Source organism: Mobula hypostoma, chromosome 4 (genome assembly GCF_963921235.1).
Source record: "Mobula hypostoma chromosome 4, sMobHyp1.1, whole genome shotgun sequence".
In the NCBI taxonomy this organism is placed as follows: domain Eukaryota; kingdom Metazoa; phylum Chordata; class Chondrichthyes; order Myliobatiformes; family Myliobatidae; genus Mobula; species Mobula hypostoma.
In genome coordinates, this window is record NC_086100.1 from 137,655,650 (window position 1) to 137,672,059 (window position 16,410).

At 43.5% G+C, this 16,410-nt stretch overlaps 1 protein-coding gene across 7 annotated transcripts in view; it reads right to left on the reverse strand.

Moving 5' to 3' along the window:
* LOC134345631 (interleukin-15-like) overlaps window positions 1-16,410 on the reverse strand; it is a 117,140-nt gene that overhangs the window by 31,515 nt on the left and 69,215 nt on the right. The gene's annotated exons all lie outside the window — the stretch shown is intronic.

The following is a 16,410-nucleotide window of genomic DNA, read 5'->3' on the forward strand; positions in this document are numbered from 1 at the left end:
ACCTTATGGTGGCGGGCAGGCCGCAGGATGGGGTGTGAGCTAATGTTTGATTCCATTTTGCCAATTAAAGTTTCCATTCTTTGCTGATTAAAGCAATGAGGGAGATTGAAACAGAGGCAAATACAAAAATTTGGAGATCCTTTGGGTGCTTCAGCACTCTGCAGTCTCTAGGAGAATTCCAGGAGACTGAAGCAGTGTGCTCAGACCTCATGACGGGCAGGGTGTGGGACAAGGGCGCGAGCTGATGTTTGACTCCATTTTGTCGACTGAAGCGACGAGGGAGTTTGAAGCATCGAGGTGAGTGTGGAGTGTGAGCACTGGCTGCCTGTCTTTTCATTGCTCTGCTACTGGAGAGGGAAGAGCCACTGTGCCCAGAGAGTGTAGCCCAGGTTTTCTGCGTTTTGGATGTGGACTTGGGATTCCACACTTCTTTTTTCGGTCTTATAGTTTTTTTTATATTCTGTGTTTTTCACCCAATCTTTCTCATTTTCTTTGAGCGGGGAGGGGGATTTGGGGGTCGATGTTCCTGTTCCATTTTGTCTTTTTATTGTGCAGTTGCAGGGATTTGGGGATTGATGTGCCTGTCCAGTTTTTGTTCATTTTTGTGCGGGGGAGTGTGGGGGGCTGACAATCACGCTGCCTTTCTTTTCTTTCTTGGTTTCATAGCTGCCCGGAGAAGAATTTCAGAGTTGTATACTTAGATCATAAATGAAACTTTGAACATTTAAACTCCAAATCTGTTGATGAGATCCCAAACACTAAGCGTCGAACTCCAGTCTCACCAATTCATAAGCCAAGGGGCACATCGGACCTTGTTCCTCCTGCCCACAGAGAAATCTGACTCTGGAACCCACAGAGTGGTTGGAGGGGGGGGTGCAGAAGTTGTCCACTTTGCCTGTCTGGCATCGACTACACAAGTCCCATGTCCATGTCCCTGGTCTTTAAATGCAGAATGGAGATTTAGACTCCAGCCTGACCTCTAATACCCTCACATCCCCATCTCAAAACCATAACCTGACCCCCAACTCCCCTCAGTGTCCTTAAAACCATCCTTACAATCCTGAAAAACAAATTAAGTAAACAAATAAATCTGAGCTACGATGTGCAAATGTTTAGTCACTGTCCTCACAAATCCCCTTCGTGAGCGCTTCAAAAAACAAGTCATTCAAATTAGTGGGATAAGATTTCCAACACACAATGTCATCATAACAATCCCTAATCAGTCCTTATCTTTCCAAGTGCAAATAAATCCCATCTTTCAGAATCCCTCCGAGTAACTTTGCTACCAATGATGATGGGCTCACCAACTGGTAGTCTTTGGCTTAGCCCTGTTGTGCTTTTTAAAAAAAGTTTCAATTTTGGCCATTCTCTGATACCTCACCTGTGGCAAATGATGTTACAAACAATTTGTGTCTTTGTAGATTTCAGTATCTCTAACACATCTTTTGTAATATCAATATTCCCTTCCGAGAACTCATTAGCTTGTCTTTCTCCGCAATAAATTCATACAAGTAATAACCAACACAAGAATTTCTGTAGATACTTGATGCTGCCTGATGTGTTAGAAACATAGAAACACAGAAAACCTACAGCACAATACAGGCCCTTCGGCCCACAGAATTGTGTCGAACATGTCCCTACCTTAGAAATTACTAGATTCCCCATAGCCCTCTATTTCTCTAAGCTCCATGTACCTATCCAAAAGTCTCTTAAAAGACCCTATCGTATCCACCTCCAACACCGTTGCCAGCAGCCCATTCCATGCACTCACCACTCTGAGTAAAAAACTTAACCCTGACATCTCCTCTGTACATACTCCCTGGCACCTTTAACCCGTGTCCTCTTGTGGCAACCATTACAGCCCTGGGAAAAAGCCTCTGACTACCCACACAATCAATGTCTCTCATCATCTTATACACCTCTATCAGGTCACCTCTCATCCTCCCTCGCGCCAAGGAGAAAAGGCCAAGTTCACTCAACCTGTTCTCATAAGACATGCTCCCCAATCCTTGTAAATCTCCTCTGCACCCTTTCTATGGTTTCCATATCCTTCCTGTAGTGAGGCGACCAAAACTGAGCACAGTACTCCAAGTGGGGTTTGACTAGGGTCCTATATAGCTGTAACATTACCTCTTGGCTCCTAAATTCAATTCCGCGATGAATGAAGGCCAATACACCATATGTCTTCTTAACCACAGTGTCAACCTGCGCAGTTGCTTTGAGCGTCCTATGAACTCGGACCCCAAGATCCCTCTGATCCTCCACACTGCCAAGAGTCTTACCATTAATACTATATTCTGCCATCATATTTGACCTACCAAAATGAACCACTTCACACTTATCTGGGTTGAACTCCATCTGCCACTTCTCAGCCCAGTTTTGTATCCTATCAATGTCCCGCTGTAACCTCTGACAACCCTCGACACTATCCACAACACCTCCAAGTTTTGTGTCATCAGCAAACTTACTAACCCATCCCTCCACTTCCTCATCCAGGTCATTTATGAAAAGCACAAAGAGTAAGGGTCCCAGAAATGATCCCTGAGACACACCACTGGTGTCCGGCCTCCATGCAGAATATAACCCATCTACAACCACTCTTTGCCTTCTGTGGGCAAGCCAGTTCTGGATTCACAAAGCAGTGTCCCCTTAGATCCCATGCCTCCTTACTTTCTCAATAAGCCTTGCATGGGGTACCTTATCAAATGACTTACTGAAATCCATATACACTACATCTACTGCTTTACCTTCATCAATGTGTTTAGTCACATCCTCAAAAAATTCAATCAGGCTTGTAAGGCACGACCTGCCCTTGACAAAGCCATGCTGACTATTCCTGATCATATTATACCTCTCCAAATGTTCATAAATCCTGCCTCTCAGGATCTTCTCCATCAATTTACCAACCACTGAAGTAAGACTCACTGTTCTATAATTTCCTGGGCTATCTCGACTCCCTTTCTTGAATAAAGGAACAACATCTGCAACCCTCCAATCCTCCAGAATCTCTCTCGTCCCCATTGATGGTTCAAAGATCATCGCCAGAGGCTCAACAATCTCCTCCCTCACCTCCCACAGTAGCCTGGGGTACATCTCATCCGGTCCTGGTGACTTATCCAACTTGATGCTTTCCAAAAGCTTCAGCACATCCTCTTTCTTAATATCTACATGCTCAAACTTTTCAGTGTACTGCAAGTCATCACTACAATCACCAAGATCCTTTTCCATAGTGAATACTGAAGTAAAGTATTCATTAAGTACCTCTGCTATTTCCTCCGGTTCCGTACCCACTTTCCCACTGTCACATATGATAGGTCCAGTTCTTTCACGATTTATCCTCTTGCTCTTCACATACTTGTCAAATGCCCTGGGGTTTTCCTGAATCCTGCCCGCTAAGGCCTTCTCATGGTCCCTTCTGGCTCTCCTAATTTCCTTCTTAAACTACTTCCTATTTGCCTTATAATCTTCTAGACCTCTAACATTACCTAACTCTCTGAACCTTTTGTAAGCTTTTCTTTTCTTCTTCACTAGATTTATTACAGCCTTTGTACATCACGGTTCCTGTACCCTACCATAACTTCAATATCTCTTTGGAACATACCTATGCAGAACTCTACGCAAATATCCCTTGAACGTTTGCCACATTTCTTCTGTACATTTCCCTGAGAACATCCGTTCCTAATTTAAGCTTCCAATTTCCTGCCTGATAGCGTCAATTCCCCTTACTCCAATTAAACACTTTTCTAACTCGTCTGTTCCTATCTCTCTCCAATGCTACTGTAAAGGAGATAGAATTATGGTCACTATCTCTAAAATGCTCTCCCACTGTGAAATCTGACACCTGACCAGGTTCATTTCCCAATATCAAATCAAGTACAGTCTCTCCTCTTGTAGGCTTATCTACATATTTTGCCAGGAAACTTCCTGAACACACCTAACAAATTCCACCCCATCTAAACCCCTTGCTCTAGGGAGAAGCCAATCAATATTTGGGAAATTAAAATCTCCCATCACGACAACTCTGTTATTATTACACCTTTCCAGGATCTGTTTCCCTGTCTGCTCTTCGATATCCCTGTTACTATTGGGTGGCCTATAAAAAACACCCAGTAAAGTTATTGACCCCTTCCCGTTCCTAACCTCCACCCACAGAGACTCTGTGGACAATCCCTCCATGGCATCCACCTTTTCTGCAGCCATGACACTATCTCTGATCAACAGTGCCGTACCCCCACTTCTTTCGCCTCCCTCCCTGTCTTTTCTGAAACATCTAAAACCCAGCACTTGAAGTAACCATTCCTGTCCCTGAGCTATCCAAGTCTCTGTAATGGCCACCACATCATAGCTCCAAGTACTGATCCACGCTCTAAGCTCATCCGCTTTGTTCACAATACTCCTTGCGTTAAAATAGACACATCTCAAACCGTCCATCTGAGTGCGTCCCTTCTCTATCACCTGCCTATCCTACCTCACACACTGTCTACAAACTTTCTCTATTTGTGAGCCAACCTCCGCTTTCCCAGTCTCTTCAGTTCGGTTCCCAACCCCCAACAATTCTAGTTTAAACTCTCCTGAGTAACCTTAGCAAACCTCCCCACCAGGATACTGGTCTCCCTGGGATTCGAGTGCAACCCATCCTTTTTGTACAGGTCACACCTGCCCCAAAAGAGGTCCCAATGATCCAGAAATCTGAATCCTTGCCCCCTGCTCCAATCCCTCAGCAACGCATTTATCCTCCACCTCACTCTATTCCTACTCTCACTGTCACGTGGCACAGGCAGTAATCCCGAGATTACAACCTTTGTGGTCCTGCTTCTCAACTTCCTTCCTAACTCCCTGTAGTCTGTTTTCAGGACCTCTTCCCTTTTCCTACCTATGTCATTGGTACCGACATGTACCACAACCTCCAGCTGTTCTCCCTCTCACTTCAGGATATGATCTTGGATGTGATCAGAAACATCCTGGACCCTGGCACCTTGGAGGCAAACTACCATCCGAGTTACTTTCCTGCATCCACAGAATCGCCTGTCTGACCCCCTAACTACAGAGTCCCTTATCACTACTGCCTTCCTCTTCCTTTCCCTACCCTTCTGAGCCACAGGGCCGGACTATGTGCCAGAGGCTCGGCCACTGTTGCTTCCCCCAGGTAGGCTGTCCCCCCACCCCCCCAACCGTACTCAAACAGGAGTACTTATTGTCAAGGGGTACAGCCACAGGGGTACTCTCTAGTACCTGATTCTTCCCCTTCCCTCTCCTGACTTTGACCCACTTGTCTGCCTCCAGTGGCCGTGGTGCAACCACCTGCCTATAACTCCTTTCTATCACTTCCTCGCTCTCCCTGACCAGGCAAAGGTCATCGAGCTGCAATTCCAGTTCTCTAATGCAGTCCTGCAGCTCGACACACTGGGTGCAGATATGGCCGTCCAGGAGGTTGGGAGACTCCAGGACCTCCCACATCTGACACCGAGCACAGAACACCAGCCTCCCACACATAATACTTCCTTTCCGCAATTAACACAGGTAGACCTACCTCCCCTCGTTACCGCCTAAAGCTCGTTGAGCCAAAGCCCTCTCACTCCACTGCCCGCTCCAAACGCTGCCAGCTGGATATGGTGGTCTTCTTTTTAAAGTTTTCTCGCTGTTGAATTCCTGCAGCTGGTTGTGGACTACAGGAGGAATGGAGACAGGCTCACTCCTACTGACATCAATGGATCTGGGGTTGAGAGGGTGAACAGCTTCAAGCTCCTCGGTGTACACATCACCGAGGATCTCACTTGGTCTGTACATATCGGCTGTGTGGTTGAAAAAAAAGCACAACAGCGCCTCTTTCACCTCAGATGGTTGAAGTTCGACATGAGTCTCCAAATCCCAAGAACCTTCTACAGGGGCATGATTGAGAGCATCCTGACTGGCTGCATCACTGCCTGGTATGGGAACTGTACTTCCCTCAATCATAGGATTCTGCAGAGAGTGGTGTGGACAGCCCAGCGCATCTGTGGGTGTGAACTTCCCACTATTCAGAACATTTACCATGACAGCTGTGTAAAAAGGGCCTGAAGGATCATTGGGACCTGAGTCACCCCACCCACAAACTGTTCCAGCTGCTACCATCCAGGAAATGGCACCACAGCGTAAACAAGCTCCTGGACAGTTTCTTCCATCAGGCCATCATGCTGGCACCACTGTATTTCTAAGCCATATTGACTATTCTGTGTATATCTTACTGTGCATGTTATTTATTGCAAATTAACATAAAGATTTTCACTCCTCATGTATGTGAAGGATGTAAGAAATAAAGTCAATACAATTCAGTTTTGTGGGTGATGCTTCAAACAATAAATATTTATTTATGATCTCACCCATTTCCTCTAGCACCACACATCAATTATTAAATTAACCCTTAAAAAGACCTCCTCTTTCCCTAGTTATCCTTTTAACATACTTACACAATCCTTTAAGATTCTTCTTTATCTTATCTGCCAGGGATATCTCAGGGCCTCCTTTGTGCTTTCCTAACTTCCTTCTCATGTCTGCTGCTATATCCCTCATACATTTCAGGGGACTCACTTGATTCAAGCTGCCTTTTTCTGACATTTGCCTTGTTTTTCCTAACCAGACCATCAATATCCCTTGACAACCAGGTTCCTTAATCCTGCCAACTTTCCCCATCATTCTTAGGAACACAATACCCCCAAACTCTTCCCCTCTGACATTTATAGCTTCCCACTTGCCAGATGTCTCTCTATCTGTAAACAGCCTCTTCCAATCAATTTTAAGAGATCCTCTTTGATTCCATCAAATTTAGTCTTCATCCAATTTACTCTGAGGGCTATCTATATATTACTTCAGAAATCCCAAGGGTGAACAAAGAAGAAACTCACTACTCTGATTTAAAGCTACTGCTCTTCCTCCCACACCTGCAGTGAAAACACATCCTCTAACTAATTCCAAAAAAAATCTGCTGAAGGAACCCGACAAGTCAAGCAGCGTCTGTCGAAGCAAAGAGATGATTGATTTTTTGGGTCAAGGCCCTCCATCAAACAGTAACCATCTCTTTACCTCCAGAGATACAGTTTGACCCACTGGGTTTTACCAGCAGTTTGATCTTCAGAGTTAGAATCAGGCTTGTTATCACCGGCATGTGACGTGAAGTTTGTTAACTTAGCAGCAGCAGTTCAATGCAATACATAATCTAGCAGAGAGGGAAAACAAAAATAATAATAATAAATAAAACAAAACCTAATAAATAAACAAGTAAATCAATTACGTATCTTGAATAGATTATTTAAAAATGTGCAAAAATAGAAATACTGTATATTAGAAAAAGTGAGGTAGTGTCCAAGGGTTCAATGTCCATTTAGGAATTGGATGGCGGAAGGGAAGAAGCTGTTCCTGAATCGCTGTGTGTGTGCCTTCAGGCTTCTGTATCTCCTACCTGATGGTAACAGTGAGAAAAGGGCATGTCCTGGTAGCTGGAGGTCTTTAATAATGGACGCTGCCTTTCTGAGACACTGCTCCCTAACGATGTCCTGGGTACTTTGTAGGCTAGTGAATTTGTTCCAGATTCAAGTCTCTTGTGTCTCTCAAGATTCCCACTGACTAGTTTTTTCCAATAGTAAAATGATTGGCACTCAGTACTAAAGTCTAGCAACACACATCAAAGTTGCTGGTGAACGCAGCAGGCCAGGCAGCATCTGTAGGAAGAGGGACAGTCGACGTTTCAGGCTGAGACCCTTCGTCAGGACTAACAGTCAGCTGGCTTCAATTATGCACTATCAGTAGCTATAAAGATGCTGGAAGATTAAGGCTAATATTTACTGAGGGATTTAATCGTAAAACCCAATAGTTAATTATATTCACCTTAGGAATGAACTATAATAATTAGAATCATCCCAAAAGGGTAGTTAGTAAATGCTACTGGTGTAGTCGAAATGGAAAACAAAAAAAAATTGTGATACAAGTATAATTTGGAAATCGCTTTTACATTTGATACATCTTTATACCTTCTCAACAAGAGCAGATGAAACAGGTTCTTGTTGAATCTAGGTGTACAAAATTGAGAGGTGGTGATTGGGTGGTTACTGAGAAACTCTTCCCGATGGCAGAAGAGTCTAAAACCTGAGGACATAGATTGAAGGGTAAAAGCTGTGATGCCAGGAAGGGGGTCGACGGGACGTTGCTCCCCCCCCAACTCAGCGGGTAACTGGAAGCTGGAAAACACTGCCCAAGCAGGACAGACTTCCACAAAATTTAAATACCCAGAGGAGGACTTGAATCACCAAAGTTTAGAAGATGGTGAAGCAAACGTTGATAAGTGGGATGAGGGTAGATGAGTACTTGAGGGTCAGCGTGGATCTGGTTGGCCAAAGGACCCATCTCATACGACTCTACAAATTAATATTGATCATTCTATTGCGAGATGCCACATCTATCCTTTTACTTCTTCCCTTCCCACCATCCAGGATCCACACACTCCTTCAAAGTGCAGCCGCTGATCACTTGCTCTCTTTTAGCTAGCGCACTGCACTAGGTGTATTCTCCTCTACACTGGAGAAGCTGAACTCAAATCAGGTGACTGTTTTGCAGAGCACCGAAGGTCAAGTCACAGGAGTTTCCATGTTCTTGCCACTTTACACTCCTTACCACTCCTGCTCTGCCTTGCCAATCTATGCCCTCTTGTTCAGGTTGATCTTAAGTTTGTAGAAGATCCTCTCATTTTCCACCTGAATATGTCTCAGTCTTCCTCACTCGGTATTGAGCATCAACCAGATGAGCCTGCAATTATTCCCAAAGCAAACCTGTCCTTGCCCCATCAGGGATTTACCCCTTTGTCTACAATTTAAAATTATATTCCCTCTTTTCCAGTTCCGAAGAACGTCGTCGGAACTGTTCTTCTTCCCGTAAACTCTACCAGACCTGCTGAGTATTTCCAATATTTTCTTTCATTTTAGATATCATGCACTTCAACATACATCTTGTCAGAGTCAATAAAATGGAATTAAAGAATTGAACAATTCACAGCACAGAATCAGTATTGCATGTACTTTTGATCCTTCAATATATTATGATAAGTAGCGAACGATAAGTAGTGAAGGTTAAGAATTTTACAGTGTACTAAATGATAAAATAAAGTAAAACAAAGAGAGAAAGAAAATGAGATTAAGATTGTTAAACAAAAGAAAACAGAATATTAACTTTAAAATATACAACAATAAATAAAATTTGATGCCCTAACAATATTTCAAGCTTGTAAGGTTAATTTTCAGAGAGATCTTTGGGGTAGTAACTAAAACTTTCCACACCTGCTTTTCAAAAAATGAATCACTTTCACTAGAATGGTCAAGACCTTTTCCTTTCAGGGATACTTAGTGGCCACCTGTCAAGTACTCCAGCATCAAGACTTTCAAGTGTCAGAATACCATGATTATAGTTTGGGGCAGCTTTTTCGAATGGCAGTGCAACAGACAAACTTTAATTTCAAGATTTAACTGGTTACATGCAAATGATACAAGCTAATGTCCAATCAAATAGTGAAGTGTTTAACTTCCTATAACTCAGAGTAACGGTATTAGTTCCCTGAAGGTGGAATCTCATGTGGATAGGGTGGTGAAGAAAGCTTTTGGTATGCTGGCCTTTATAAATCAGAGCATTGAGTATAGGAGTTGGGATGTAATGTTGAAATTGTATAAGGCATTGATAAGGCTAAATTTGGAGTATTGTGTACAGTTCTGGTCACCGAATTATAGGAAAGATGTCAATAAAGTTGAGAGAGTACAGAGGAGGTTTACTAAAATGTTGCCTGGGTTTCATCTCCTAAGTTACAGATAAAGGTGGAACAAGTTAGGTCTTTATTCTTTGGAGCATAGAAGGTTGAGGTGGGACTTGATAGAGGTGTTTAAAATTATGAGGGGGATTGATAGAGTTGACGTGGATAGTCTTTTTCCATTGAGAGTGGGGGAGATTCAAACAAGAGGGCATGAGTTGAGAGTTAAAGGGCAAAAGTTTAGGGGTAACATGAGGGGGAACATCTTTACTCAGAGAGTGGTAGCTGTGTGGAACGAGCTTCCAGCAGAAGTGGTAGAGGCAGGTTCGCTGTTGTCATTTAAAGTTAAATTGGATAGCTATATGGACAGGAAAGGAATGGAGGGTTATGGGCTGAGTGCAGGTCGGTGGGACTAGGTGAGAGTAAGAGTTCGGTACAGACTAGAAGGGCCGAGATGGCCTGTTTCTGTGCTGTAATTAAATGGTTATGGTTATATGGTTATTATGTAATTATCTTATTATACCCTATGCTTAAGTTAGAACATACTTCTGAATACAATTAATAATGACATCACCATCCATCCCTTCTAACAATAGAAAGTTCCAGTCTTATAACGGTGTCTGCTAATTTATGCAAAATGCAATTTTTAGTAAATTTTACTTAGTGATTTTACTTAGTGCAAGGAAGAAATTTTAATTTTGTTTTGAAGTTACTGCAAGCACACAGTAACCAATACCTAACAAGAGAAAATCTACAGATGCTGGAATCCAAGCAACACATACACACAGTGCTGGAGGAACTCATCAGGCTGGGCAACATCTATGGAAAAAGAGTACAGCCAACATTTCGGACCAAGACTGCACTGATGACCCCTTCTCCTGTCTTCAACCTTCCTCCTCTTCCTGGACACCCTGCTCTGGTCTTCAGCCTGCTCTGGATCTTTTCATTACTAACTGCCAACGAGGCATCAACTATCTCAACTTCACCACTCCTCTGTCCAATTCCAACCTCACTTTTTCCAAATGCTCTGCTCGCCACTCTCTCTGCACTAATCCTAACCTCACCATCAAACCTGCAGATAAGGTGGGAGCTATAGTAGTCTGGCAGACTGAACTCTTCCTTGCGGAGGCCCAATAATCACTGTCAGACACCTCCTCTTACTTGACCCTCAAAAAGGACCCCACAAAGGAGCACCAGGCCATTGTCTCCCACACCATCACCGACCTTATTAACTCTGGAGATCTCCCGTCCACTGCCACCAACCTCATAGTTCCCTCGCCCCATACCTCCCGTTTCTCCTTCCTACCCAAGATTCATAACACTGTTTGTCCCGGTAGAACCATTGTTTCTGCTTGTTCCTGCCCCCCGAACTTATATCTGCAAACCTTGACTCAGTTTAATCCCCTCTCACCTTACCACCTACATCTGTGTGCTGCTTCACACTCTCTTAATCCTTTCAAGGATTTCAGGTTCCCTGGTCCCAATCATCTTATTTTCACTATGGATATCCAGTCCCCATACACCTCTATCCCCCACCAGGAAGGCCTCAAATCTCTCCACTTCTTTCTGGACACAGACCAAACCAGTTCCCTTCCACCACCAGTCTCTTCTGTCTGGCAGAACATCCTCGATCTCAATAATGTCTCCTTTGGCTCCTCCCACTTCCTTTAAGCAAAAGGCGTCGCCATGGGCACTCGCATGGGTCACAGCTATGCCTGTCCTTTTGTCCGCTACATGGAACAGTCTATGTTCCAAGCCTACACTGGTATCACTCCCCAACTTTTCCTATGTTACGCTGCTTCCGGCAACGATGCGAAGCTTGTTGACTTCGTAAACTTTGTCTTCAACTAACACCCTGCCCTCAAATTTACCTGGTTCTTTTCTGACACCTCCTTCCCCTTTCTCAATCTCTCTGTCTCCATCTTTGGAGACAGCTTATCTCCTGATGTCTATTATAAACTCACTGACTCTCACAGCTACCTGGACTATACCTCTTCCCACTCTGCTACTTCTACAAACGCCACCCCCTTCTCTCAATTCCTCAGTCTCCACTGCATCTGCTGTCAGGATGAGGCTTTTTATTCCAGAACTAAGGAGATGTCCTCCTTCTTCAAAGAAAGGGGCTTTCCTTCCTCCACCACCAAAGCTGCCCTTAACTTCATCTCTTGCATTTCGTGCACACGTGCCCTCACCCCATCATCCTGCCACCCCATCAGGGATTGTAATGATTTTGTGTGATGATTCAAGTAGGAAAATAAAGGAGCTGAAAACAAAAATAGCAAAATAAACATTGTTAAATGCAATTACCCAACCACGTCTTAGTCAAAGTTATATTAACCTCAACACCAAGCTACATGAGACTTCAGAGCAGATGACTGAAAGGTTACTCAAACAAATTTTAAGGAGGAATAGGAATAGATTTTAAAGTGGAATGGGAGGTAGAAGTGGAAGGGTTTAGGTCTAGGCAAGTGAAGTCATGGCTGTAATCGTTGAAAGGGAGGAGAATGTTTTAAACTCACAGTTGATTAAGAGCCCAGATTAGAGGCTGGAAGGAATTACAGAAAGAAAGGGAAGGCAGCATGAAAGGATTGAGCATAAGGGAGTAAAACAAAAACAATCATTTTACCTAGATAATTGAGGTCTTTGAAATAGCTTCTAAAGAATTCAGTCTAACTCCCAGGTATTCTATTCATTATTTCCTAAGCACTGCATGCTGATATTTTAAGAGCGCACTTCCGGTTGACAGGACTAGAGATGACATTAGACTCCTATCCTCTGTCCACTAGGATTTATTAGGCTACAGCACTGAAGCAGACTAGTTGTTCCTCATTGAACTAACTATCCCAATCTGCCTGCTCTCTACCTGGACTTCAAGAATGAATTTTAAGCTCAGGTACAATCTTCAGACACAAGGCACTGATCTGTTGATTAATTCGTTAAGTGCACTCTAAAATTTTACTGGCAATAAGTTACTATTACATGACTCAGTTGTATTCCTTACATACCACTGAACTTAAAATCAGTTCTTTATCGCATACCTTCAGTGATTCCATGTTGTTACTGATCTTACAATCAAATTGACTATAACATTTTCTGAGACAAGCATGACCAAAAAAAAAAGAAAATGTTGAAAATAGGCATCATTTCAGCCAGCATCTGTGGTAAGAGCAACTGAATCAAAGTTCCATCCAGAAACAATAACTATGTTTCTCTTCCCACAGATGCCATCTGACCTGCTGACCATTTCTCACATTTTCTGATTTCATTTCAAAGTTACTGCATAGGAACTTCATTTTTGCTTTCGACAGGGAGGCTCAGGTACATAGGGACATTGGGGTTGTTTACAAGGTGGGAAAGATGACGAGGTAGAGAAAGAAAAAGCACCTCAGCAAAGAGCGAGGGAACTCTAGAGCAGCAAGGAAGCTGTGAGGGATCCCAGAAACAGAAAAGGAATACAAAAATGGTGCAGGGAAGACATCAAGAAAAACAAAACAAGAAGAGGAATGTGGAAGACAAGATTTAGTAAAACATCTTTGTAAAGTCTGGAAAGAAATCAAAGCCGCTTGAGCAACTCACACAAAATGCTGGAGGAACTCAAGTCAAACAGCACCTATCGAAGGGAATAAACAGTCTATGTTTCAAGCTGAGACCCTTCATCAGGACTGGAAAGGAAGGGGGCTGAAGCCAGAATAAGGTGGGGAAAGGAAACCCTTCCTCCTGCTTAGAAACATAGCAAACCTACAGCACAATACAGGCCCTTTGGCCCACAAAGTTGTGCCGAACATGTTCCCACCTTAGAAATTACTAAGCTTACCCATAGCCCTCTATTTTTCTGAGCTCCATGTACCTATCCAAAAGTCTCTTAAAAAACCCTATCGTATCCGCCTCCAACGCCGTTGCCAGCAGCCCATTCCACGCACTCACCACTCTCTGCGTAAAAAACTTACCCCTGACATCTCTTTCTGTACCTACTCCCCGGCACCTTAAACCTGTGCCCTCTTGTGGTAGCCTTTCAGCCCTGGGAAAAAGCCTCTGACTATCCACACAATCAATGCCTCTCATCATCTTATACACCTCTATCAGTTCACCTCTCATCCTCCGTCGCTCCAAGGAGAAAAGGTAGAGTTCACTCAACCTGTTTTCATAGAGTATGTTATGTAAGGTATGTTTTCATAAGGATGTTCCCAACCCAGGCAACATCCTTGTAAATCTCCTCTGCACCCTTTCTATGGTTTCCGCACCCTTCTATAGTTTCCAGATCCTTTCTATAGTGAGGTGACCAGAACTGAGCACAGTACTCCAAGTGGGGTCTGACCAGAGTCCTATATAGCTGCAACATTACCTCTTGGCTCCTAAATTCAATTCCACAATTGATGAAGGCCAATGCATCATACGCCTTCTTAACCACAAAGTCAACCTGCGCAGCTGCTTTGAGCATCCTATGGACTCGGACCCCAAGATCCCTCTGATCCTCCACACTGCCAAGAGTCTTACCATTAATACTATATTCTGCCATCATATATGACCTACCAAACCTACACTTCACATGTATCTGGGTTGAACTCCATCTGCCACTTCTCAGCCCAGTTTTGCATCCTATCAATGTCCCGCTGTAACCTCTGACACTATCCACAACACCCCCAACCTTTGTGTCATCAGCAAACTTACTAACCCATCCCTCCACTTCCTCATCCTGGTCATTTATGAAAATCACGAAGAGTAAGGGTCCCATAACCGATCCCTGAGGCACATCACTGGTCACCGACCTCCATGCAGAATATGACCCGTCTACAACAACTCTACCTTCTGTGGGCAAGCCAATTCTGGATCCACAAAGCAATGTCCCCTTGGATCCCATGCCTCCTTACTTTCTCAATAAGCCTTGCATGGGGTACCTTATCAAATGCCTTGCTGAAATCCATATACACTACATCTACTGCTCTTCCTTCATCAATGTGTTTAGTCACATCCTCAAAAAATTCAATCAGGCTTGTAAGGCACGACCTGCCCCTGACAAAGTCATGCTGACTATTCCTAATCATATTATACCTCTCCAAATGTTCATAAATCCTGCCCCTCAGGATCTTCTCCATCAACTTACCAACCACTGAGGTAAGACTCACCGGCCTATAATTTCTTGGGCTATCTCGACTCCCTTTCTGGAATAAGAGAACAATATCTGCAACCCTCCAATCCTCCGGAACCTCGCCCGTCCCCATTGATGATTCAAAGATCATTACTAGAGGCTCAGCAATCTCCTCCCTTGCCTCCCACAGTAGCCTGGGGTATATCTCATCCGGTCCCGGTGACTTATCCAACTTGATGCTTTCCAAAAGCTCCAGCACATCCTCTTTCTCAATATCTACATGCTCAAGCCTTTCAGTCTGCTGCAAGTCATCACTACAATCACCAAGATCCTTTTCCGTAGTGAATACTGAAGCAAAGTATTCATTAAGTACCCCTGCTATTTCCTCGGGTTCCATACACACTTTCCCACTGTCACACTTGATAGGTCCTATTCTTTCACGTCTTATCCTCTTGCTCTTCACATACTTGTAGAATGCCTTGGGGTTTTCCTGAATCCTGCCCGCCAAGGCCTTCTCATGCTTCTGCCTTCCTTTCCTGTCGTGATGGTCAGGCTCAGTCCAACCACTTATTCCTCTCCATAGATGCTGCCTGATTTGCTGAGTTACTCCAATATTTTATGTGCTGCTCAAGATTTACAGCAACTGTAGAATCTTGTCCAAAAATACAATAGCTTGGAAACTGGTCACGAATTGGCAAGCTATTTTATTTTACATTGATTGGCAGAAATTTTGTGAAAGATTGCTTTGCATTAAATTTCATAAGTTGCATCCTAATGTAGTTTCAATCTGGGAAAAAAAGTCAGCCTGAATTGTAGAGTTCATCAGCACCAAAATGACAACTGAAAGATGTCTTAAAAATTGTGCTTGCTTCTCTTTGACAACCAGGTGAACGTACTAACTGCTCTGACATGATCAGAAAACAGGATTTATTTGATTTGCATGACATGAAAATTAAGTTTGCTATTTGTGAAGAACTTGGTGGAGGAACACTTCAGAGTTAAGCAACAGAAATATACTTGATCAAACTCCTGGACAAATCAAAGCGTTTATGCTTGGAATGGGAAAACCTGGCCAGCGTTTCAAGAGTCAGTGACATGCTTGGTGGATGGCACAATTCAAACAGGGCCTGGGTGACAGGGAATAGCAACTCTAGCCACCAGAAATATGGGCATAGCAATGACTCTGTTTGAACTCTGGCTATCAACTCCATGGTGAATTCCATAAAATCTGGGGGAAATCAAACCTCTTCAATTTCCAAACTTATTTAAAAGAAACTAAATAATTGGAAATGTTATTTAATATGCACAACTGCCTCATGTCAAGGGTGTTAAGATTGCAACGGGTAGATCTGCAGCACCAAGCCTTTTTATTGCAAAATAAAACCCAAGGCTCCAAGAGGAGAATCCTTACTGACTTACTTAATGGTTTCCACCTCACCAACCAAACAGCATTGTTTCAAACTAAGATGGAATCTGTCTATCTACCAACAGCAGGGTTTGCTCTCTGCCAGGCAGCAGCCTGGTAATTCCCAAGTGATACCTCACTTCCCGACTCTCCAGC